We start from the raw sequence: 26,931 nt of genomic DNA, 5'->3' as shown, positions 1-26,931 counted from the left end.
TAATGTGTGAAAAACCAAGATCCTGTCTTCAGAAAATTCTTTAAAGGTCAGAGATTAATAGTGAGGCCACAGCTTATCTGGCTTGGTACTCTAGGACTCAGACATCCCATTGTGGAGCACAGGCTCCAGACGCGCAGGCTCAGTGGCCATGGCTCATGGGCCCAGCCACTCCGCGGCATGTGGGATCTTCCCGGACCGGGGCACGAACCCGTGTCCCCTGCATCGGCAGGCGGACTCTCAACCACTGCGCCAGCAGGGAAGCCCTCAGGCATCCTTTTTTTGGGGAGCAAGACAAGGGAAGGAGACACATTTTTGCAAATGAAATAAAAAGAGAAAAAACAAAAGGACGGGAATCCTGCTGTTGGCAAAATGTTCATTTTCATTATATAGTAGACCAAATTCAGATACGCTCAGATGGAAGTTGGATTGTGAACTTTAGATTATAAATCACTTAATAGAACACACTCTTGGCCCAGGAGGCTTGCCCTATACTGGATTTTATTTCATTGCAACTGGGTAGAAGAAAGCATCAAAGAAACTCTGAGAGCCAAGCACTGATGTGAAAAAGGCAGTGGCAGAATTGTTCCGGCCTGGCCACCAGAGGTTGGGCCTTGGTCACTGAGGACAGCAAGTCTAAGGGTTGTGAACTATCAGAGTTAGAAGTGTTAGAATGACAGTGACATATGCTTCTCCAGTCACGTTTTATCCTTAGGCATCTCAAGGTTCTATGGTATCATTACAGAATATTTATTACTGAAATGCCTGCCCTCAGGAAGAAAAGGGGACAGCTTTTGGAAGGAGGTTTTAAAACTGAGGGTTAACAGAGTGATCTTTGACAATAACTGCTAATGGATTAGGGTCAGGGACAGCTCAGTGCTCACAGACCTTAAAAATATTGTCATCTATATTTCTCCCTGAATGAAGTGTTCATCTTGCCAGTTCCTATAGTTAATGAGATTGTTAACTCTGTCTATTTATAGCAGCAAACCTTCACTGGCATGTAGCAAATGCTGATTATTAATCAGGGGCCTCTACTGACTCAGGATGGAATGAAATGTAATTATTCAAATTAGGTTTAGGCCAAGGTCCAATGACCTCACAGGCAACATCCTGATTTTGCAAACCTAGTTTCTGTAAGCTGCATCTCTGGAAGATGTTGAGATTCCAATCTTCAGGAACCTTGGGGTGAATAGTGATGCTGAGTTTAGGCATCTCCTGGCACCCTTAAAAGAATTGAATTTTCTGCTATAAATGCACCTATGCACCTGCCAGCTCATGACTCAAAATCAGCTTTACTGAGTAAATCATTATACAAAGTAGTTATGGATGTAGAATTTTAATAGCAAATCAATGAAAGTTAATTTTCATGGATGCTATTAGGAAGGGTGTTCAACAAGCCTATCTCCTATATCATGTTACTTTATACTTTGGGAGAAAAGCTAAGCTCTTATATAGGTGATTAAAAAAAAGAAAAAAAGACAGGCATGGGAATGGCCCAACCCTCTCTACTATACTTAAGTGAGTGTCCTCCCTGACATTTACCATTTAGCCCTTCAGTGGGAAATAAGGATACCCTCAGGGTAGGTAGGGTAGAGGGAGAAAACTTGAAAGGGGTTCTCTGAGAAGTTTGCAGCTACCTTGAAGGTGAACTTCCTTCAAGCCCTGATTGAGGAGTCAGGTGAGACCAGTATTTGCTGTGTCTTTCATGCCCCCTGGCCCTTGGGTTAGACATATGTTTCTCTAAGCTCCTGCTATGTTTGGGCCTCCGAGCCTTTTCAAAAAAAATTTACTTATTTTATTTTTATTTATTTTTGGCTGCGTTTGGTCTTTGTTGCCGCACGTGGGTTTTCTCTAGTTGCGGTGAGCGGGGGCTACTCTTTGTTGTGGTGAATGGGCTTCTCATTGCGGTGGCTTCTCTTGTTGCGGAGCACGGGCTCTAGGTGCGCGGGCTTCAGTGGTTGTGGCTCACGGGCTCTAGAGTGCAGGCTCAGAAGCTGTGGTGTGAAAGTCTGCTGACCAAGCGAAAGTGAGCTTTCCTTTCTTCAAGTAGAATCGTGTATTTTGTACTTGATGGTATTTCTATTTTCATATGGGTGTCTGAGAAACCTGGAAAGTGCTTTTAACATCTCGGTGGGGTGAGAAGGGGAATGAATGCTTTAACTGTATTGTTATTTACTTGGTACTGGTCTTGGACAGGGATTGTGTGGTTCCAAGTAACAGAAATCCTCTCAAACAAGCTTGAGCAAAAGTGGGGAACCTATTAAGTAGACACAGGGGTATCTCCCAAGGGCAGGATGTTCAGATGGGTCTCACAAGGATCCACACTAGGACTCAGAGAGCTTTGCACTCCAGGGGCTGCCAGTCACCTTGTTCCTCCTACTCTTGCAATGTCTGCTCCTTCTCTGTTTCCCTTGCAGACCAGCTTTCTCTGCTGAGCTTGTGTTTGGCTCATTATGGATGCCCATGTATGGTACCCTCAGTCTCTGTGTTATAGGAAGTTTCCTGTCCACAGCCCATTCCTATCTGACTTAATCTCAATGCTTATTTTTAATATAGTATTTTTAAGAAATTGAGATACACTTCACATAATGTAAGATTCACCATTTAAAGCGTTCACGTCTGTGGTCTTCAGTATATTCTTTATGTTGTCCAGCCGTCACCACTACCTAATTCCTGAACATTTCCTTCACCCCAAAAGAAGCCCTGTATCTCTTAGCATCTAGTCCCAACTATCCCCTCTCCCCCATTCTCTGGCAACCACTAATTTACTTTCTGTCTCTTTGGCTTTGCCTGTTCTGGACATTTCATGCAAATGAAACCATATAACATATGACTTCTGTGTCTGGCTTCTATCACTTAGCATAACGTTTTTAAGGTTCATCCATGTTGTAGCATGTAAGAATACTTCATTACTTTTTATGGCTAAATAATATTCTAGTATACAGAAATGCCACATTTTGTTTATCTATCCATCCGCTGATGGGCATTTGAGTTGTTTCCACTTTTTAGCTATTATCAATAATGCTGTTATGAACATTTGTGTACAAGTTTTTACAGGAACATATTTTCAATTCTCTACCTAGGAGGAGAATGGCTAGGTCATATGATAATTCCATGTTAACTTTTTGAGGAACTGCCATACTGTTTTCCATAGTGGGTGCGTCATTTTGTGTTCCCACCAGCAATGTATGATGAGGCCCATTGTCTTTTTTGTTGTTGTTTTTTGTTTCTCGCGGTACGCGGGCCTCTCACTGCTGTGGCCCACTCCCGCCGCGGAGCACAGGCTCCGGACGCGCAGGCCCAGCGGCCATGGCTCACGGGCCCAGCCACTCCGCGGCACGTGGGATCCTCCCGGACCGGGGCACGAACCCACGTTCCCTGCATCGTCAGGCGGACTCCCAACCGCTGCGCCACCAGGGAAGCCCCCCCCCCCATTGTCTTTTAATTCCAAATTTCTAGGAGATAGAATCCGGTTACTCCATTTCAGTCTCAGGATGGGTTCCCTTTAGGTCAGATACCTACTCTGCCCAACATGGCTCAGGATGGGGATGGGCAGTGGTGTGTGGGAGTAGAATGGTCACAGTCATGCAGAGGCCCACCATGGAGCAGTTCTCAGAAAAGAAGGAGTGGTCTGGGTATTTCTGGAATTTCTCCCTTCCTATCTAGCCCTTACCTCACCCTCAGCATACCACCTTTATGATCGATAGTCCTGAGTCATGGAAGTGGTCTGTTGATGACAATTTGTTATTTTTAAATTAAACTGAGCCTCAAACCTTTCTTTATGACAAGGCACAAAAATCTCTAGTGGCTAGTAAAAAGTAGCATGTTCACTTTGAATAGACATTTGTAATATCAAACCTGTGCTGCAAATGAAAACTCCAACTCCACGTAGAGCTTTAACTGACATGTGTAAGATCATAAAGTGAGTTAGTGATTATCTGGAATTCGCGTTTGGAACCTCAGTGCTACTGACTGAATTCTCAGGCCACTTGAGCGTTGATACTATAATTATTGTCTTTTCTTATTATTTTGGGACCCAAATTCCCATTCTTTATTCATGCCTTTGGGGAATTTGTAGACAAAACCTTACTTACACTTTCCAAAATGAGTTGCTTTATAAAAATCCCGGAACGCAGTCAAGCCCATCTGCTTCCTCTCCTATATTAACTTATTTGTTGCTGTAAAGCTCCAGACAGTCCTTAGAGAGATGCAGTTACAGGAAAGAAAACTGATTATGAGGGAAAGATTTTAGGGTCGTTGAGATTTATTCCCCCGATATGCAAAGTCTGTGTAATGTGTGCGGTAGCCTGAGATCACCTTGGCATGAAGCATGGCTCGCGTTTCAGCAGCTCATCATGCAGCCTGCACATGAGGGGAATAGTAAGCAAAGGATTCCCATCACAGAAGATTTAACAATCAGGAGCTTAAGATCCTGCGATGGAAATGAGGCCGCTTGTGCAGCATTTTAACTGAGCATTACTCTGGAGCTTGTCTCCGAGGATTAAGTATTAAGGCTCCCAAAAATTATTGATTTGGATCCAAACGGGAAGAAGGATTTAACATTTGCCTTGTTTTCTGTGAAAGTCAAGATATACGTACACCAGCAAACTTGAACCTGATTTAGACTCGTGTGTGTGTGTGTGTGTGTGTGTGTGCGTGTGCATGTGCGTGTGTGTGTGTGTGTGTGTGTGTGAGAGAGAGAGAGAGAGAGAGAGAGAGAGAGAGAGAGAGGGAGAGAGCGGGAGAGAGAGAGAGAGAGAGATTAAGTGGTTGCAGAAATCTGAGAGTGGAAGTTAAATAATGATAGATAGATAATGATTGATTTACTCCACATTATTTATAATAATTTATGATTATTCTTTGTTTTACTTGTGGGGTTAAGGGGACAGGGGCCTTCATTTCTATCTCCTAGATAAGGCTCTATCTGAGAGGTGGCGTTAGGTGGCTGAGTCCCCGTGGAGTGGCAATTCAAATGTTACGTGAGCCTGCTTCCCAGGTCAGAGATTGTGGGCAGTGTTGCTCCCCCACCACTCCTGTCTCCTCGAGAGCCTCCAGACACAGCAGGTGACACTGATGGATGGTCCCCACCTAGCTCTTTACTGAAGCCCCACACTGTACACAGAGTAGGCGAGATAGCTGATGCCTCAGTAAGGGTGGACAGCTAACAGGTCAATAGAAACTCAACCCGAAATTGCTGTCACAGCAGCTTGTTATAGCTTTTGGCTTTGATGTACAGCTACAGCGCTTTGTAATTCAGCAAATGCAGTGTTTCAGGACTGCTCCATTAGGTGTAGCTGTAACCAGAAGTCAGGTGATCTGGAGCCCAGTTCCAGCTGGAGCTTATGACCTTGGGATGATTTCTCAATGCTTCTGAGGCTGTTTCTTTACCTGCCAGAGCAGTGGAGTGGGGGTTAGACTTTCCTAACCAGAATTGACTAGGATAATGCATGTGGAAGTACTTTGAGAATGAAAGGAAAAAGTATTATTCAAACAACAAAGCTAGGCAGGTCGGGATCCCCTTGGGGATATTTCCCCTTCTAGGTTGGGAAAAGTGGGAGAAGAGAACTAATGTTCTTCTGAAACAGGTATCACATATTTTGTCTCATTTAGCCCCATCAAGGTGGGTGTTAGTCCCATTTTGCAGATGAGTTGACTAAGGCTCAGAGAAGATAAGTACCTGCCTCACTGTTAAGCCCCGCACTTACTTCTGTCTTAACAACCCACCCCTTTCCCCCTGCTTCTGTCTCTTAACTGTTATATGATCATGTGGGGAAATTAATCCCTTTGAGCCTGGGTCCCTCATCTGTAAAAACAGAACTAATACCACTTGTCTTGCAGGCTCATGTGAGGATTAAAGGAATTAGTCCACGAAGAGTCCCTGGTCAGTTGTGGGAACAGACAAGGTGCCTGGTATCTCCTCACCTCCGGCCGCCTGCCTCATCCATGCTGCCCCCTCTACACTGCTCCCAAAGTTCATCCTGTGCTTGGGGCCTCCCTCCTCCCTTCAGCAGGAAGAATGAGAAAATGTCTCTCCACATTATCTTTCCATTTTTACTGACATTAGAAAAATTTTGAGAAACACCCTTAGATATTTTCTAAGCTAGGCACCTAAGCAAGTTCTCTGGGGGAAAACTATTTTTCAGCAGAGGGAAGCAGTGTGCCTTGATCTGTTGTTCAGTAAAATCTCAGGGCAGAGATTTTTGACATCATCGATCATTTTATTTGTATTTCTTTAATGGCTGAAAGCCATGGCACTGTTTTTCTCTCCTAGTGCTCGTTATTAATCCCATTTAATATTTATCATTAAGTGAATATTGATAAAGTTTGTGAAATAACATTATTTCACTTAAGATAGTGATTTGAATCCACACATTTAACTCTTCTTCTTTTCACCCCATTTCCATTTGAAACGGCTCAAGAAATATTAGCAAACATCTGCAGCAGAGCTAGAAAACAGAAAACGATGCAACTGGAGGACGGAAACTTTAGAGACATTTCTATAAGATATAGTTCATATAAAACTTGATTTAGGGTCTTACTATTTAGTAATGAAAAAGTCTTACTTCACGAATTATTTTTAAAAGCTTTGTTGTGGGTTGTGTCCCCCAGAATAATATGTTCAAGTCTTAACTCCAAGCTCCTGTGATGTGACCTTATTTGAAAATAGGATCTTTATAGATGTAATCAAACCCAGATGGGGTCGTGCTGGATTAGGGTGGGCTCTAATCCAATGATTGGTGCACTTATAAGAAGAGAGATATTTGGAACATATACACAGGAATGAAGGTCGTGTAACAAACGAGGCAGAGACTGGAGTGGTGCAGGTGTAAGCCAAGGAACGCCAACCACCAGACGCTAGAGAGAGGCGAGGAAGGATTCTTCCCTAGAGCCTTGTGAGGGAGCATGGCCCTGCCAAAACCTTAATTTTGGACTTCCAGCCTCCAGAACTGGAAGAGAGTAGATTTCTACCGTTTTAAGTCACCCAGGTTGTGGCAATTTGTTATAACAGCCTTAGGAAACTAATGCAAGCTTGACTGAAGACTTTAAAAAATGGATTTAGAGGAGTACTGACTCCAATGTATATGAAGAAAAGACACCTGAACAATAAGTGGGTAGATTCCCTTAGCAGAGCCTCCGATAATCTCCAGGCTCAGACAACAGGGGCTCAAGTAAATGTGGGACACATCTGAACCCTACAAATTACCTTGGGAAGTTGGACTTTGACTCCATCCTTGCCATGAACTGCCATGTCAAGTAAAATGGAGGCATCATCACAGCAGTTTGGTACTAAGGAAAGCTGTGCCATTCCGAGAAGGGGCTGGCTTGGGGGACCACAAGAAACATAGAAAAGCATCCCCTAAGTTCAATGGGCTAAACAGGCAAACTTTCTTGCACACGCTTTTTCCTAACTTCTGGGTACAAACTAGACTGCCAATCTTATAAAAATAAAGTCATGAAAATATGAAAATTTCCTTCTTCTTTGTCTGAAATGAAACAGTTTGACTAGAGACCTGCACAGTTTCTGATAAGCCACTTTTCAAATCCCCAAACAGGAAAAAGGTAGACATGCATTTGTTAACAAATTTTTGTTGAGCACTTACTATGTGCCAGGCATTATGCTAGAATGAGAGCTTCATTCAGAGGTTTTGTATCATATACAAAGATCTGAAGGCAAAACAAAAGAAAACATGGGTAGAAGAAGAGAGGCCAGTCAGAGCAATCCAAGGAAACAGCCCCTCTGAAATGAACTTATTCCAAGAAATCAGAAGAAGAAAAAACTTAGGTGAATCACCAGTTCCTTTTAATATTTCAATACGAGATTAGAGAGGACACTGTATTTATGAAAATGGAACAATCTAAGGGTAGGAAATATTGCCATAAAATCAGCAATATAATCGTTAAAATTCTCAATAAAGGCAGCATAGAGAAAATTGAACCCTGCAGTAAATTTAATTGATGAATTAGATGATTAAGTTGAGAAAGTCTCCTAGATTGCAGAGGAAAAAATACAAACTTAACCATAATGCATATATAAAGGAAACATATACAGGGAATAAATCCAACAGATCCAATTTAGGTATAATAAAAATACCAAAAGGAGAGAGCAGCTACAGAAATGGTAACAATAAAGAAATAATAGAAAAAAACTAAACTTATAAAACATTTGCGTCTTCAGACTGAAAGGACCTACTAGGAATCAGGTAAACTTAGCGTATAGACTCCTACACTAAGATAGAGGCCAATGCAGGTGCCTTCCTGCACTCAGGGAAAAACAACAAAGCAAAACAGATTATCTGGAAAAGGGAAAAAAGAGCATCAGCATACTACTTTCCCACCATACTAATTGTTGGACAACAGGGAAAAACATACATAGAATTTTGAAGGAAACATTATTGCCCAAGAATTTCTTATTCGGTTTATGTGAGAGGGCATAGAGAAATCTATTCTCACACATTCAAGAACTAATAAAATATTCCTTTTCCTGAGAAAAATTCCTTGAAGAAGTCCTATAGCAATTCAAGAAAGGAATCAAAATAAATAATTCAAACTGGAGGAAGCCAGAGCATCACAGAAGTTATTGCAAAAGATGAAACCAATAAAATTTAGTATTAGTGTATAAATGATTGCTGTTAGCATTATAAAATATAGCAAAAATATGAAAAATGATAATAATATGATCTAAAAAGGTAGATTATTCAGATAAAAACCTGAGAGTGTGGAGGAAAGAGGGAGAAATAGAGGCTCTGTGAGTATATATGTTTTGTCTGATCTGTTTACTATTTTATCCCCAGGCTTAGAATAGTGCCTGGCATATTGCAGGTGCTTAATGAATGAATAAAAAGTCTGCCAAATCTCTATAACCAATTATAATTTAAAACTCCCATGAAATAATAATAAAAAGACTGATAGAAAGATTAAGGAAAAATTCAATACAGCAATTTGAAGAAAATAAAAGCCAAATGCTCCCTCCCTCCCCCCCAAAAGATACTCAATCTAACTAGTAATCAGAAAAATGCAAATTTTATTTAACAAAGACATATTAATTCTTATCCATCGATGTGATTGCCAAAGATTAATATGTCTGACAATACCACATGTTGGTGACCATATGGGGAAACAAACTCTCTTAATCTTTCGGTGGACTTTAAATTAGTACTAATACTTTGGAGAATTTGGTAATGTGAAGCAAAACTGAAGGTGTGTGTATTCAGCTGCTTGATTTCTAAGTATACACTTTAAAGAAACTCTTGTAAATGTGCTTCCCCATGAACTCCTCCAATGATGTCCCTGTTTGTAATAGTGAGGAAGTGGAAACAATCTAAATGTCCATCACAAGGGGAATAGATAAATGAACTTGATTAATTCACACAATTGAATAATATACATTCGTTAAAATTAGTGAACTACATTTGCGTTTTAACTAAATATCAAAAACATAAAGTTAGTTAAAAAGAAAAAAAGAACAAATTCCAGAATGGTATGAATACCATGCTAGGATTCATGCACATTTAAGAAGCACTCAAAGCCATACCCACTTTACTACGAAAATTGCCTACAAAGACAGCGATTAACAGTAAGAAACAAGAACTAAGTGGAAATATACCAAACTCATGATAGTGATTACCCCTGGGGAAGAAGGGTAGGGGAGTTTTGAGACTGTGGTTTGAAATAAAAGACTTCAACTTCATAATATTTTGCTTCCTTTATTCAAAAAAATCTGAAGCAAAGTGACAGAATGTTAACATTTGTTAATTCTGAACAGTGGATACATGGGTGTTTGTTATATTATTCTTGTACTTTTCTTTATTTTTAGAAACTTTCATACTCCCCCAAAAGTGTAATAAATATCTAAACTTATGTCCTTACAACAATAATTTTTTTAGGAGATTGATGAGTTCTTAGGGAGGTCGTGGGTGCATGTAACTCTGACATGATATTGAAAAAAACAAAACTTCCTGTGTTTGCTGTGTATACACATTGTTTTTTTGGAAGGGCACAACCCTATCCCTTCCAAAGGCATTTGGAAATGTATGGGGGGAGATTTTTTTTTTAACATCTTTATTGGAGTATAATTGCTTTACAGTGTTGTGTTAGTTTCTGCTGTATAACAAAGTGAATCAGCTATATGCATACGTATATCCCCATATGGGGGGAGAGTTTGATTTGCATAATACTTAAATGGTGTTACTGGCATTTAATACCTGGGGCCAGGGATGCAATTTGTAGGACTGCCCCTATAGAAAAAGAATTGACCAGCCCCCAGTGTCAATTATGTCCTTTTGGGAAATATTGAGTTAGAAATTGCATTCTGCTGAGGATAACAGAAAATCCTACTATCAGTAGTTTAAACAAATAATCATTTTCTTTTCCTTATGTAACAGGAAGTCTGGAGGTTGCTGGTATAGGTTCAAGAGTGGCTCAAGCGTTTCAGGTCAGGGCTCAGTTCACTGCGTTTCTAGTTGTCTTTTCCTCATAGTCTCACAATGGCTGCTGAAGCTCTAGCCATCAAATCCAGTGTCCAGACAGGAAGAAGAAGGCCTAGGGAAAGAAAGGGTGATATCTTTATTTGGAAAGCGAGATTTTTCCAAAAATTCCTAATAGACTTCTATATATGTCTCATTGTATCACATGGCCTTGCTTGCTGAAAGAGAGTTTAGTTTCTGGTTTTGCAGCTTTTGTACTAGAGAAGCCAAGGAAAAGGGGGTTTGGGATTGATGTTAAGTAAGTCAACCCACAGTATTTTCTGTAAAAATGAATAGGTTAAATCTTCGTATTAAAGGTTCACTCAGGAAAACAAAAGCCACTGAATATTTACCACAAAGGGAGTTTAATGTAGGAAGTCAGTTACACAGGGGATCGAAGAGTACAGAAGCTAAACGGGGGACAGTGAGGCAGCCCAGAGATTAGCAACCTCAGGAAACTATTGTCCACTCAATGTTAGACAAGGGAGAAGGCAGAACAGGCTCATTCAGGAGGAGCTGGAGCCAGAGCGGAGCTGCAGCTATTGAAGAAACAACACATAAGAGGTGGGGGAAGAGGAATACCCCTGCTTATTTTTTTCTCTCACAGATTTCTTCTATTGGCCAAACCCAGTGGGAAGCCAGCTGAGAGTCTGTAGGGACCCCACTATGATGCAGAGCTAAGTAAGAGAAGCACAAGGAATAAATTGGAGGGAAAACAGATCCAGGACCAAGTACACTTGGTCAAAATACAAGACACACCTCTATTTAAAGTAGAGAATAGTATGGACAATAAAAGTAAATCAGGGGTGACAATATTAATATCAGATGATGCAGAATTCAAGGCCTGGGCCATTAAAGGAGATGAAGAAGCATTTTTCTATTTCTTTCTTCCTTTTTCCATCGCTAATAGGTGCAATCCATAACAAAGATGAAGGAATCATTGAAACTTTAAGTGCTAAATCGTGTACATCAAATATATATATATCAAAGCCTCTTAGAAATATGAGAAATCCACAAGAACCATAATCATAGAGGGGGATTTTAATCCCTGTGCTAGATCAAGCAGACAAAATTAAATAAGGACATTCAACAAGAGCTCATAGTAAGTCATACGGCAGCAGCCAAACCTGAAATCAGAGATAGTCACAGCTTTAAGTGCTTTTATTAATACACAAGAAAAATGAAGATAAATGGATTCAATTATGACTCCAACTCAAGAAGACAAAAAACAAATATAACTTTAGGAAAGCAAGAGAAAGGAATCAATAAAAACAAAAACAGAAATCAATACATTTGAAAGAAATGTGAAATTGATAAATTTACCAAGAGCCTATTTCAAAAAGATCAATAAAAGAGACGAACTCTTGGAAAACCTTATCACAAAAAAGTGAGAAAGGACCCAAATACACAGCATTAAGAATAAGAAAGGTTATATAACCACAGATACGGAGATTAAATACCTTGTAAGAACAATATTGTATATGACTTAATCCTCAGACATTTAAAAATCTCAATGGTAATGATGATTTTATAGGGAAATAAAAATACTACAGAATCAAAAGAGGCCTTATTATGGCTCATGAAGCCCTGAAGTTATACTCTGTCATGGAAATTGGAGTATGACATCTATTAGGATGGAATGCAAACTGAGTTTACTGAACTGTTTTCCCTATTAGACTACAAGCTTCCTGAGGTCAAGGACTACACTTTATTTGATTTTGCATCTCCAGTATGTAGCTAAAGTATACACTGCAGATGTTCAGGGGATGTTTGTTGAAAACATTTCTTCTTTCCTCCCTCCCTTCCTTTCTTTCTCCCTTTGCCCTTACTTCCCTCCCTCCTCCCTTTTCCTTCTTCAACACATCATGGAATAATCAGGAACCATTTAGTTTAGAATAAAGAGCGCTCTATTTATGCCTCTCTTTAGGTCCTAGCGATGGTCTGTTCTCTATAGATCCCATCACTCTATGAGGCAGGCCCCAGTGTGGGGTCCACAGAGGGTTCCTCTGCAAGCCGCACTGCTTATCAGGAGCTGCCCGGAGCTGGTGACTCAGAATGGCCCAGCAGGCCCTGGCTGTTGCTAGGAAACCACAGTTCCCCGGTGGGACCCAGCACAACACTTGCAAGTTGTCCCTGATAACTTAGAGGAAGCCAAGAGCTGTCAGAAAAAGTAGGGGGAGAAACAAAAAGCTAAAATGAAGGAAGTAGTTTTCCCTGCCCAGCACTAAATGACATGTATCTATGGGGACTAGAGACGAAAATAGTTGGAAGAGAAGTTAGCATCATTAAAACCACTTTTGCTCTTGTTTCTTTTGATGTTGTAAAAATGTGCTGTGAGAACATGGCCCAGAAGATACATCTGTTCTGTAGACAGTCTTGGCATTTTCTGGAACTTTGGCCACGGGAGAGGCTGGGGAAGTGACAGAAGGGTCTTCTGCAGGATCCCTGACACTCTGATTTGGACCTCTCCAGCTGCCTGGTCAGCCATCTTTTGCAGGTGAGTGCCTCCTGTGGCCAGCAGTCAGCACACTTTCACCCAACTGCAAATCAGTGTTACCCAGGCACACTGGGAACAGCAGAAGGACAACAAGGAACTCTACAGCTGTGGTTCTCCAATTTGACTGGATGTCAGAATTCCCTGGAGGGCTTCTTAAACACAGATTGCTGGGCCCTCCTCCCAGAGTTTCTGATTCAGGAGGCCTTGGTGGGGGCTGAGAATGTGTATTTCTGCTAAGTTCCTAGGTGGTACTGATGCTGCTCCTCCAGGGACCACACTTTGGGGACCTTGGCCCCAGACTATTAAATCTTGCAAGGAATTAACAAGTCAGTGAACTGATGGAGAAACAGAGGTTCAAGGAAGTGCAGTGGACTGCCCAAGGCCACTTAGCTACTGATGGTGGCCTCAGACCAGGTTTCCTGGATTGAACACTAGTGCTTCCTCCACTGCAAAATGCTCTCCAAGCAGTGTCTCTTTAAAACTTCTCCAAGACTCCAGATGGCCACCAATAGGGGTGGTCCTATGAAGTGAATGCCAGGTTGCTAAATCTAACCCTGATAGCAACAGCTTTGAACGTGAAGCCAGAGACAGTTTGCAAAAGCCTTTGTGTTCTTCATAGCATTGTCTCTCATCTTTCTAGATGCTGTAGATAGAAGAGGAAGCACGTTGAGGAGGAGCAGACACAGCTAAGCAGGGCTCCAATACATTTCCAAAGAGGCATGCTTCCAGTGCCACGCTGCCAAACCAGGGCTGCTGGTGGGAAGCCCCATCGGCTTTGGACTCTAATCACAAGGCAGGTCCCCCTTTTGCCTACAGCCCCCCTGCTCCTCTTCGACCTCTGTGTGTGCCGAGATAGCTCCAGAGATACATTTAAAACTTAAAATAAAATACACGTTCTTTTCACTTTTGCTTGAGTATGGGCTTCATCAGCCATCAAGGCTAATAGTAAGCTGCTGGATACAAAAAGAATGAAAATCAGGCAAACAACATATATTAACAAGGTCTGGCTAAAGCAAAACTAGGGCGAGTATGGACTTTGCCGTTGGTCCTCCTGGTCTCCTCTTTGACCCTCTCGTGACCCTCCAAGGCCCTCCACTCTTCCCTCCCCCTCCTGATTTCTATTCCTGTATGAATTTGCTCTTCTTTTCCTTCAGCTAAACTCTACTCAGGTGTGAGATAGAAGAGATTTAAGGGCTCACAGATCTTCTAATTTTAATAAAGGACTTTTAAAGACTAAAAACCCTCCAAAAGTTGAATAAATGAAGCTCTAATGATGAAATTTGGGGGGTATGGGAGAATGGGGGGAGAATCCCTAAGAAACAGGGCCTTAATCAGAATTTTTTATATTGTACCTCATAGGTGGCCACTAATTTGTCTTATGCTAAGGCTGAGACTTACATTGTGCATTAATAATACTGACAGAGGGTCATACTTTAGGAACCCTCACTTGTATTTGCCATACTTCCATTCTCATAAGAAATTTGTGCCCAGATGACATTCAGTTGGAACTGGTGGACAAATTCTTGCTTCTATAGCATAATGGTGCTAAGAAAAAAAATAACTAGGGGGTTTCCCTGGTGGCGCAGTGGTTGAGAGTCCGCCTGCCGATGCAGGGGACGTGGGTTCGTGCCCCGGTCCGGGAAGATCCCACATGCCGCGGAGCGGCTGGGCCCGTGAGCCATGGCCGCTGAGCCTGCGCATCCGGAGCCTGTGCTTCGCAACGGGAGAGGCCACAGCAGTGAGAGGCCCGCGTACCGCAAAAATAAAATAAAATAAAATAACTAGGGTGCTCCTCCTTCCTGCCAGGGCCTTAGCTTTGTTCATATTGTGTCTTCTTCATGGGGTGAACTGTATGTTTGTGAGTGCTACCAAGTGAATGAAGAAATACCTGACCTTGTACTTGCGTGTGGTGCTTTATAGCTTTCAGTGTGCTTCATATACATTATCCCCTTTGAGCTCATTTCTTGAATTTTTGGAAGTTATAATTTCCATTTTACCTCTGAGGGTACAGAGGTTCATATACATCAGTTAGATAGTAGCAGAGCTAGAACTTGAATCTAAACCTTTTGATTTTTTTTTTTTTTTGCCGTACGCGGGCCTCTCACTGCTGTGGCCTCTCCCGTTGCGGAGCACAGGCTCCGGACGCGCAGGCTCAGCGGCCATGGCTCACGGGCCCAGCCGCTCTGCGGCATGTGGGATCCTCCCGGACCGGAGCACGAACCCGTGTCCCCTGCATCGGCAGGCGGACTCTCAACCACTGCGCCACCAGGGAAGCTCAAAACCTTTTGATTTTTGATTTCAAATAGACTATATTTCATCCAAACACAATAAATCAAGGATGTATCATAGAGGAGGCTGACTGGGTGGGTAGAGAGGCTCTTGGAGGACTAACTAGAGCTGGGAAGTCTCTGGTGAGCCTATGAACATATTGAAAAGGGAAACATTATGGAGCTGGCCCTCCTTCTGGTGATCCCAGTGAATGTCATGATTTGTGTGTCCTAAGTCCAGGGTAGTGGGGTAGGCAACAACATGATGTGGCCTGTGACTCTCAGGAAGTTAGGAGAGCAAGAAAATGTGGGTTGGGCTGGCAGAGAGGAAAGATGGAGCTTAAATGGAGCAGAGGGTTCTTCCTGTTACCTCTACGATTCCACTCATGCAGTGAAGGTAAGTCCTGAGAAGGTGGGGAGGCTCCTTCAAAATCATATTTCACCTGGGAATGCAAAAATGGGCAAGTAGAAGGGCTTGTGCTGACAGAGGTCCCTCAGGAATTATCTGTGTGTTGTCTGCTCACTCAATGCTCTGTATAAGTGTTACACAGTATTGTATTTCATTAATATTGTTTTGTCAGAGAGTACTTGTCCTACATTTCAGATGTTCCCAGGAATGCTGGGAGAAGGAATCATGTTAACCAGCAATATTCCATGCATTTAATTACTCCTGGGAAATTACGATAGCCATAGCATTGACTAAGGAGTTAAGAGAAGGGAGGCATTTCAGGTGTGTGGATTAGCAGGCACAAAGATACTAAAACGGGAAGGAGCTTAATCTGTGGCGAAGAATAAAATCCCCTGCCTTGTCAAAGTGGAGAATCTGGGAATAATAGAAAGTAAGATTGAACAGGTAACCTGAGACTGGATTATAGGGTCTGGAGTGTCACATTGAAGAGGGCTGCCTTGATTGTGGGCAGCACTGAAGGTTTTTAGGCAAGCAATCATTTTAGGAAAGTTATTCCAGCAAGGCACAGGATGGTTTGGAGTGGGAAGAACCTGGGGGCAGGGAGCAAAGACATAAGGCTACTGGAGTAATTTTTATAGGAGGTAATAAAAGGCTGACCTTGTATGGAAATGGAGAGGAAGGACAGATATGAAAGACATTAAGATGAGTCTTTTTTAGTTGTCAAGGAGAAAGTCAATTGTTGAACACATTGTCCCCGCTGGGATCTTGTGGGCAAGAAGCAGGTTTTCCTGCTATTCTCAACCTACACTCTTGCTGCTTATTTTCTCAATGTGGTCTCCTGTTGTCTTAATGGAGCAGTGGAGCTCTGCTCATTAAAACTGTGCAGCACATTACAAGTTTCACTCATTTTAGGTAACTGATTTTATAGCATTTCAAACCTGCCAAGTTGATAAATTAGGCACTGTACTATTTTACAAAATCTGGAGTCTCAGGTTTAGGGAATTTTGAAAATTAGCAAATCCTATGGCAAATGGCAGCACCTGCTGGCAAATATGATATTACAGGCTAACTCTAGTAGGCAGTGGAATGGCCCAGAAAAAGATGAGCAAAGAGAACAAAGCTGCAGGAGCTGGAAAGGTTGAGGAGGGGAATCCATAGGCTAGGGAGAAATTAACATATTCCAGGGAAAGATAGGAAAAGAAATCAGTGGTGGCGAGAAAACCCCAAAGTTGGAGAAGTCAATTCAGAGAATTTTTAAAGAACTAATATGTGTCTATCACTATGCTAGGTGCTTGGACAATATAAATGTGGTATCAGACAAGGTTCTTGACCTCATAGGTGGTTATATATTGCGAATAATAAATTCTAAATGCTGCAAAAACTTCTTTTAAGATAATATTGCAATAGATTGACTACCCTCCCCAAATCTTCTTCAATAATGATTTTTTATTTAATGCGTTTAAGAATTATTTTCTTGGGAATTATTTTCCCTGTAAAAATACTTTTTAACATTATATTGGAAATTGGTGTGTGTATGGGGGAGGTGGGGAATGGTTTCACTTTACATGCCTTGTTACTAGAATTCATACATTCTAGAAAGTCAGATTTTTTAGACTATGTGATTTGCATTCGTGATTCAAAGGAGATGATAAAAGTCTTTATAAGGTCTGGTCCTAGATTTTCAGGGAGACTGGCATGTAAAAGACTTCATAATTTATTTGCTTATATCCACCTTTTTTTTTTCCCGGGAAGAATTTAAGACTAATCTGAGGCAGATAAGATCAGCAACTGTAAAGAACTAATTATGTGCAAACCTCTGTACTAGTTATGGGAAGGGGTAAGATGAGGCATGAGACATAGTGACTGCTATGTGGAAAGGTAGGAGCAGGGATAAAAAGTTAATGAATAATAGAAGATTAACTATTAGAACATAGTTTTGGAGTTTGACTGCCTGGGTCAAAATCCTGGCTCTGCAGTTGTTTAGCTGGGCAACCTTGGGCAGGTTGTGAGAGCTTTCAGTGTCTGATCTGTAAAAGGGAGAAATAATAGTACCTGCCTCCTAGGTTTGTTGTGAGTTTTAAATAGGTTAATATATGTAAAGCACTATATAGAGACAGGCATTAGTAAGCACTATACGTGTTCACTACTATTATAATGGAAAGTGGTAAACGAGTGGCGAGTGGTTTAGTCAGCAATCTCTGCAGGAGTTAGCTGTAAATCCTTCTGGGAAACAGTGTTATAAATAAAGAAGTCGTGTTGAGAAGAAAAGAGCACAGATGGGTGAACTGGGGAGGCTTACTGGTGGTGACTCTTGTAAGCTCAGTCTTTGAAAAGAAGTAGGATTTTTATGAGAGAAGAGGCAGGCAGAATGGCCTGAATAATAGGGGTTGGAAATGATGGGATGGGGCCTGTTACGGGGGCAGGAAGAGAGGCTGGTCTGTCTGGGGCCGTGTGAGCTTAGAGAAGTAGTTGAAGCCCTATGTTGGGATGCTCATGGGGGCCTTGACTACCATGCTGAGGAGTCAGAACTTGACTGAAGACTTGGGAGCCACGGAGGGGGTTTGAATGGGGGAGTGTGGCACATTAGGAAACTTAATCTGTGAAGGATACTACAAGGTCAGGAGACTGATTATGCATTGCAGGGGAGGAAAATAATTTTCCCTCTACCCTTCTGAGTTCTTAGCTGAGATCTCTTTAGTAAAAGACAGATTAACAAGAGAAAACAAATGGAAATTTATTAACATGTAGCCCTCATGTATACATGGGAGATACCCAGGGAAAAATGAGTAACTCTCCGAGGTGGCTTAGAATTCAGGGTTAAATACCATCCTAACAGAGAAAGAAGAGGGGTACATAGGCCCCTTAAGGGGAGAGTAAATGGTTTTTAGGAAAGATGAATGGACTTTAGAAGAACAGAGGGGAGGTGTGATAGTTTGTGACAAAGTGTGTCTGGGTGTGGTGTGGACTTCTAGGCTCCTCTCCTGTGATAAGAGTCAATCTCGCCTGGTTGATGAAACTTCTGGGGAGGGGATTTATGACAAGTGAGATCCTTTTGGAGGATCTGACTTTGGGCAGATAAGGGAGTTCAGAGGCAGATAAGGGAGTTCCCTGCATTTGCTGTTTTTCAGATGCCTACAGTTCAAAATAGTTAATTTACCAAAGTAGCCTATTTTGGGGTGGCATGTTCTGCTACCCTCAGGGTCAAGTCAGTGTAGAATCAGAACTGCAATGATGAGAATCTGGACAAGGGGAAGGCAGATGGCAGGATGCTGAAATGGACCTAAGGAAGACTTGATGACATTGCGTGCTGGGGCCAAGGCAGAGGGTGGGGGAGAGCCCGCTGTTGAGGCTGGAGACATTGGGATAGTTGAGGTACCAAGTGAGCTTAGGAGGAGGCTGGGGATACTGCAGATGATATTCTAGACCTATTGAGTTTGCGGTGATAGGAATAAATGAACACTCCTAAGGTCTGAGGCAGTTTCCATTACGGGGCTCAGATAAATGGCCCTGGCAGTTCTAGGGTAGAGGGTCTCCTTGAACACGAAGTACATCTCTAGACAGATATCCAAATGATTTCCTCAACTTTTCATTTTTATATACGTAATGTCATTACAAGACTAGTGATTTCACTGCTTTTAGGCTGAATCAGGGTAGCATTTGTCTGCGCTCCTCAAGAAGCACTTGAGCAATATAAAGTTTTCATCATTATCAGCATTAAGTGTGGCCCATCCATCCTGGCTAATTCACATTCAGCCTTTTGTGCTGACTTTCTGCCCGAGGACCCCAATGCCTCTCCTTCCAATTTAGCATTAGTACTAATGATGGGTGCTAGAGCAGAGTGTCAGATCAGCGGGCAGAGTCAGATCTGCTCCTTACAGAGTTTCCAGTTTCCCCAAATGCAAATGTCTTCGGGGCAGGGGGCTGGGGGGCGATTTTTTGTCCTTCAGGTGAAGTTGGGTAAGTGATGAGAACTCCTTTTCTCGAGTGAAAGGCTGATGCCATTAGAAATGGTTCGCTCTTTGCAACCTCATTTAGCAGCACACTAAGCAGTGGGTCATTAAGCTGTAAGCAGCTGTGTAGTGGCACCAGAGGCTTCTTAGGGCACTGGGCTGAGATGGTGGCTTCACTGTTTAACTTCTGCATCTGGGACCATTTAGAGCTCTGTAGAAAGAACAGTGAGTGCGGTGAAATTGAACATGGCCAGATTTGCCCTAACAGTGAATTAAGGCTATAGGCTCTGAGATCCAGAAATAGTAACAGCATCATACATAAAACAAGATGGGGTAAATTTTGCAAAGGAACATTTGTTTTCCCATTTCAAGTGATCAGGTGTAATAGGGATAGGAAGTAAAGTAGAAATAAAAATTGTAATCTATACCTCGGCCCAGATGCCAAATTGTGGTGAGGTGCATTTCAGTATGTCTTGGGCTTTTACCTAAACATTTTCTTTCTATGTGGCATTGTGGATGGGTTCAAAATTAAAGGTATGGGATTTCTCTGGTGTGTAATCTGTTCACTTAGTTCTCCTTCCACTTGTAAGTCAGCAATGCCCCCAGTGGTAGTGAGCACAGGTAGCTCAATATGCTTTGAGTCATACTTTCCATTTTTATCATTTTTGCTTGTTTTATAGTCTAATTTTAGGCCTGACTTGTTTTTTCCTCTCTTACTGCTATATTAATAAAATTCACAATGCCTTGAATGTAGCAAAGAGTCAACTGTTCATTGAATGACTTGTTTCATAATTGTAGTAGACAGTAAAGTGCTCAGAATGTTGCCAGCTTTGGCAATTCTATTGTGCAAGCAGTGTAGGCATAAGAGTAAGGCACACTCGGGTTCTCTAAGTCACCAGAGGCAAGTTGCTTAAACTATCTGTATCCCAGTTTCCTCATCTGCTAAAGGGGGAGTGTATGATCTTCACAGAATCATTGTGAAGAATGAACAGAAAACATATAAAAAGTACCTAGCATATTAATACGCCTTTAGAAAGTATTTGCCAAGGAAATAAATAACTCCAAGGCAAGATTTCAGAAGACATAGACAGTGTTCCAAATACAGCAAAGTTTCAGAAGTGTCATGCTGATGACATACCCAGTGTAGCGCTAGCTATGTATTATAATCCTTTCTTTAAGTATACATTTTTTTAACTGCCAGATTTATGGTGAAAGGGAACTTGGATATCTAAAATGTTGTGAAACTTCTCTAAAGGTGAATTGAAAGGGATTTTCTCTCTGCTTTTAATAAGGTAAACCAAGAGCAAAAATGGACTCTATAAGGCACATTCCAACTTGCCATGAGAACTTAAGATTGCTTAAAATGATGAATAAACAAAAAAGAAACAGTGTGAAGTGAGCTCTGTGAAAACTTCAGTGTCTCAAAAGAGTATTTGGAGAGAATATTATGATATCATGACCTGAAGATTGGACCACTGCCCCGCTGGGAGCCACCAGCGGTATTCATGTTCTCACGGACTTCTTGTACTGTTTGTGGACACCTCTAACTATCATGAAGAAAGGTAGTGTAATGGACCTATTTTCGCTTTAGGGCTTAATTAATTTTTCTTCACAATGCAGTGAAGTAAAATTATTTCTGGGAAAGAAGTGGAAATTTATTGAGAGTACTGTTAGATAATTTGGACTTTTATATCCATTAGCCATAACTCAAGAATTCAGAGAAGAGAGACAGGCTTAGAGTTAATGAACAAACCACTCAAGAAATGAGGTAAGAGTGGAAAGCCACAGATTCATTTTTTACAAATATTCTCTAAACTTAATGTTGGCTGTGGAAATTGATCACATGGTCCTCCGGGAGACTGACTAGTTGCGTTCAGAGCCACTAGGTGCATCCAAGCTGCTCTAACTGAACCCCCTTCCCATTTTTTTTAAAGCCTTGGCTTACTTCTCAGTCACATTGGAGGATTTTTTTTGGACCCTAAGTCTTAATTTAATTAGTATGACCTCTCAAAGGGAGAAATTTACCACTTCCTAACATTAAACATATACACCAAAGCTGCCTTGCGAGGTAACTGTCTTAAGCTTTTAGGAGGAACTACCCTTATTTTAGCAGTAACCTGAGGTGTCTGTTTTGTAGCTGCAATTCAGAACTCCTGGAGAGGCTTATAAGGCTGTATCCAACTTACTTATAACCTTACTCAAGTATGACAGTGGTGAACTCCTGAAGATGGCAGCAGCAGCACTTTAAATTTCACCAGCCCAGGAAGGGCCTATGGTTAACACAACCAGAAATCAAATGACGCTGGCAATCCTTACTGTTTTCCCGGCGCCCCCAACATTTCCAGCCACTATTTCAGATTTCCACTTTACCTCTTTGAGCCCTACACAGAGTAGAGTATAGAAAGAAGGAAGTGAAGCCCCCAAAATGTCTGTCTAATCCTCTTTATCAAAGAAGAAAGGAATTTTTAAACCTTTCAACACCACCAGCCCCTCCATTTCCCTCCTAAATGTGGATTTTCTCTCTACCTGAGGGAGAAACTGAAGGAATAGAAAAGGAGATTGTAGATTATACACTGATTTTTATTTATTTATTTTTTAAATTCGTTTTTATTTATTTATTTGGCTGCGTTGGGTCTTTGTTTCTGTGCGAGGGCTTTCTCTGGTTGCGGCGAGCAGGGGCCACTCTTCATCGCGGTGCGCGGGCCTCTCACTGTCGCGGCCTCTCCTGTTGTGGAGCACAGGCTCCAGATGCGCAGGCTCAGTAGTTGTATACACTGATTTTTAAAACATTACCCTTCACTAGCTAGTTATACTGTTAAGCAAAGAATGAGCAAATTATCCCTTCTGTTCTCTATTGCCAGAAATGCCCTTTAAAGAAAATTAATGTTTCTTCTGTAATTGCTGAGAACTATAAATTACAATGCCTGTACATAAGAGATCTCCATAAATATAAATCTGAGTCTTTCACATTTGATCTGAAAAGCCATATTATTTATATAATTTTCTGAAGATCTAAAACAAATTTTCTATGCTGATTATTACATTTATGTTTATAATTATTTTAACTTAGATTTTCAAATTGCAGAGACAATACAAGCTTATATAAAAAGTCAAACAATTCAGAAATATATATGGAGAAATTTAATAATCTGCTCTGCCCGTCCTACTTCCTGAGGTAACTGTCAAATATGCTCAGAAAAATGGGATCATACTGTACACATTATTGAAACTTTCTCTGGATCAATAGATATAGATCGAAGCCTTTTAAAATAGCTGCATAATGTTTCATGGTATGGATGTAACACAATTTATTCAGCCATAGCTCCTGTGATGGACATTTGTACTCTTTCCAGTTTTGTCATCACCACAAACACTGGTGCAATTTCATATACAGCCTTATGGACTTATGCTTTTATTTCTGTAGGCCACAGTCCTCAAAGTAGAATGTTACTTAGAGGGTTTTATGTACTATAAATTTTAGTGAATACTGCCAGATTGCCTTTTAAACAGGGTGTAACAGTATTTGAATGTTCATTTGCTTGCATCCTTACCAGCACTTGATGTTACCAGTATTTAAAAATTTTTTGCCAATCTGTTGGATAGTAAATGGTATCTTATTTGAATTTACATTTCCTTGGCAAGACTGCATAGTATAGTGTGTAAAAGCATGGACCCACAGTCCACCTGGCTGGCTGTGCTGCTTACTAGCTGTGTGACCCTGGCAAGTTACATAGCTTCTCTGTGACTCAGTTTCATTGTTCCCATTGAAAATGGGAAAAATCATAGTATCTGCAAAATAATATTATTATTAGGATTAATTATGTTAATGTTTGTAAAGATTTAGAATGGTGCCTAAACACTGCTTAGAGCAGTGCCTGACATAATATGCACTATATGAGTTAAATAAATGCATTCCAGTGATACTGAACATCCTTTTATATATTTATTAACCATTTGCATTTCTTCTGCTAAATATGAATGCCCAAGTGTTTAATGCTTAGTGTAAAAAAGTGGATGGATTTTTTTTTTCACTTTTGAAATCAGATCACTCCCAAGGAAAAGCACAGTAATCCCCGACCCCACTACTCCACTGGTTGAAAATGCCAGACATGGAGAAGAATTTTGCTGAAATGTTTGAATGAGAAGAAAAATAGAAAGGTTTAAAAAAACAGACAAAGAATTTTCCAAATAAAATAACATCCAGGATTAATTCCTGCTAATACAGATGGGACCTCAGTTTACTTGGATAGAGATGTAAATCCATTAGGGAGGGAGGGAGGGAGGGAGGGAGAGAGAGAGAGAGAGAGAGAGAGAGAGAGAGAGAGAGAGAGAGAGAGAGAGAAAGGCAGCTGGATAATTGCCAAGGGTATAATTTTACAAATGAGAAATCATCATTTGATATCTTGGATTTCAGAATAGCTCATCCTTTCTTGTTGAGATCACTAACCACATACCTCTCTTCTCAATTGGTTATTTTTCACTTGGATTTGTCCTCTACAGGGAATCTTGTAATATTTATCAGTCATATAAACCTAAAAACACCCAGCATCAGGCTTGCTTAGATGCCAGAGACAACTATTTCTTGTGTTTTTCCTCTCAACTTCTATCAGCAACATGCTCTTTTTATGTTTTCTCTACATCTTCAGAGCAACAGAAGGATGCTCTTTCATCAGGGATTGGTTTTAGTCTGTTTCAGTTAAATTCAAATTTGAGCAGTTTTATTCCATTTCAGATTTATGAGGGGGGTGGGTGAAGGGAGGGAGGAAAGGGGATGGAAAGAAGCAGTAAGAAGGGTGGTGGGAAGGGGAGATTTTTCTGAACTACGTTCCTTGGCAGTTGTGCAGTCTTCTTAGGCAATATCAAACTGACTCTTATTGAACCTTAGAAATAACGGCAGGCAATGAGAATGTTGATGGAAATGCATTCCCTTCATAATATCAATTTCAAATATTTTGATATCCTACCACCATCTACCATCTGTCAGGCTCATTCCCTCCAGTAGTTGGACTCCAATAGCTCTTCTGCCTCACCTCCAATCCTTTGACTCTATCCCCTTTGCACTGATCATTATCTCAAGTCTTTACTGCCCCCCTCCAAATTTCTTTGCATGTATCTTCAATTCCCTTGCCCCCTTATTTCTCCATTGCTCTACTCTGAATTAATTACCACAGCCTCACGTGGATCGTGTAGCCAACCAATCTTGCAGCATTTCCCTAGTCAATTCCATCCATCCCTGCTAGAACATCATCTCATACCTTCTCTCCTCCAGCATTCAACGTCCCTCCCTACTCCTCGTTCTCAGCTCATGACCTAATTTCTTATTTCACTGAGAGGATACAAGCACTCAGAAGAGAAATTCCACATGCTCTCACCACCCAAACTCATAACCTAGCTGCATCTGTACCCACAAACCTGCTCTTGCTGTTGCTGCAGTGGGTGAGCTATTCCTGCACCTATATAGGGCAGTCCTTCCACTTGCGGGCTAGATTCTGCACATGCCCCGACCTTGCTTACTCAAGGACATTTCTGCAATTTTACACTCTCTCCTGCATGATCCTCCTCCTTAGTCGATCATCGCCATGCATGCTGCAATAACTCACCCTTTAAAAAATTTCAGTATTGGTGTTAACTATAAGCTAGATAAACAAATTTCTGTACAGTCATTTTAATAAGGGAAAATATTATGTACAAAACATGAAGCTGGCTCCTCTCCCTGAGTGAAGTGTAAAACATTTTTTCAAAGCTCAAAGTTAGTGACACAATAAGTAGACAGTCTATAAAATATGCTAAAGCAAACCTTAATTGTTATATTTAAAGCTGGGTAGTCTCCAATATTAAGCAGAAACAGGCATTATTACCAGGTTTCTGTGGAAGAATTAAATAAAATCAACAATGATGGGCCATAAACTTCTAGTAAACTTAGGAAATCATATAACTTTGATACAGATGATGTTAGAATAAGTTTAGAAGTGGTATAGCTTAGACTCTCCCACTCCTAAGAAAGTACCAGAAAGATAATATGCACATTCTTAAATGTGAAGAAATGTGAACACATTTGTTTCTCTAAATTCTTTAATTGTATTGCTCAGCACTGTTAAGATTCATCACCTGTGAGGATACAGAGGGAAGGTGTATGGTGCCAGATTGCTCTGTCAGCCAAGTCACTGGACTCATTGGTGCCTCTCATCTATGGTCCCATGAGCCATGGAGACACCTGGCTGCCTTGTAAATGGCTGCTAGCCCCCCATCTGACTGTCTCCTATTGGACCTCGAATCTCCCCCAGCTGCACCCTTCATTTGGGTCACATCCTCTGTTCCAGCACCTGAATACTGCAAGGACGTGCCTGAGCTCTTGTGCTGCCTCTTCAAAGCCCTAAGCATCTGAGCAGTAGAAATATAAGTATTTTCAGTTCCATAATGCCTGTTTCTATTGAGAAACAAGATCTCTGATTGCTGAAAAGATGACAAGCCATTGTTTCAGATCTCTCTGATTTTCCAGCAGTCAGAGGTAGTAGCATCCTAGATACTCAGCCACACAGCGTCCATCCAAACCTGAAACTCCCAGGGTTAGGGATTTATATGCAGAAGCACTTCTCACCCCAGTGACAGTGGTACATTCTGGGGATTAAGTTAAACTTGCTGTTACACTGTGCACATTTTAGACACTCCTGGTCTGGGACGCGCTGTGGTTCTTCCACTCCAACCTGGCTGCCAAAGCTCTGAGTTTGTGTACAGGAGAGTACCAGCTTCTCTGTGTCAAGTGCATGGCCACTCTGGGGTCAGGATGCCAGTTCAGTCCCCTGTCCTGGCTGCTGGCCACTATTTCATCTTATAAAAACACTTCCTTTGACCACAAATCACACTCCAGCTACTGCCCACTTATATATTCCCCATTATAGTAAAACTCAAAAAGTATTGCCTACGTTCTTGTTCTCTTTTCCCATTTTTTTTCTTCAATCCACTCCAGTCAGACTTTCCTCCCCCTGTACTATTAGTTGCAAGTGACACAGTTGATCACTCCTTCCTTCTTAGAACTCTTTCTTTACTGGGTTTCCTTCTAGACTCTCCGCTGGCTCCCTCCCCCTTCTCATCTGTTTACTTTGCAATGCCTCAGGGCTCACTCCTTGGGCCATTCTCTTTCCTCTGTCCACATTAACTCCCTATGTGATCTCAGCCAACCTTACCCACAGGGCTGACAAAAAATACTGGATTCCCAGTTAAATTTGAATTTCAGATAGACCACCAATAATTTTTTAGTCCTGTGCTTTTATTTTCTAAATCTGGCAACCTTGGCCATCCAGTCTTTTCCCTGATGACTCCTAAATTTCTATCTCCAGCCTAAATC

The sequence above is a fragment of the Orcinus orca genome, chromosome 2 (genome assembly GCF_937001465.1).
Source record: "Orcinus orca chromosome 2, mOrcOrc1.1, whole genome shotgun sequence".
Classification (NCBI taxonomy): Eukaryota; Metazoa; Chordata; class Mammalia; order Artiodactyla; family Delphinidae; genus Orcinus; species Orcinus orca.
The sequence above is the reverse complement of the archived record's forward strand: the minus strand, read 5'-3'. Positions refer to the sequence as shown.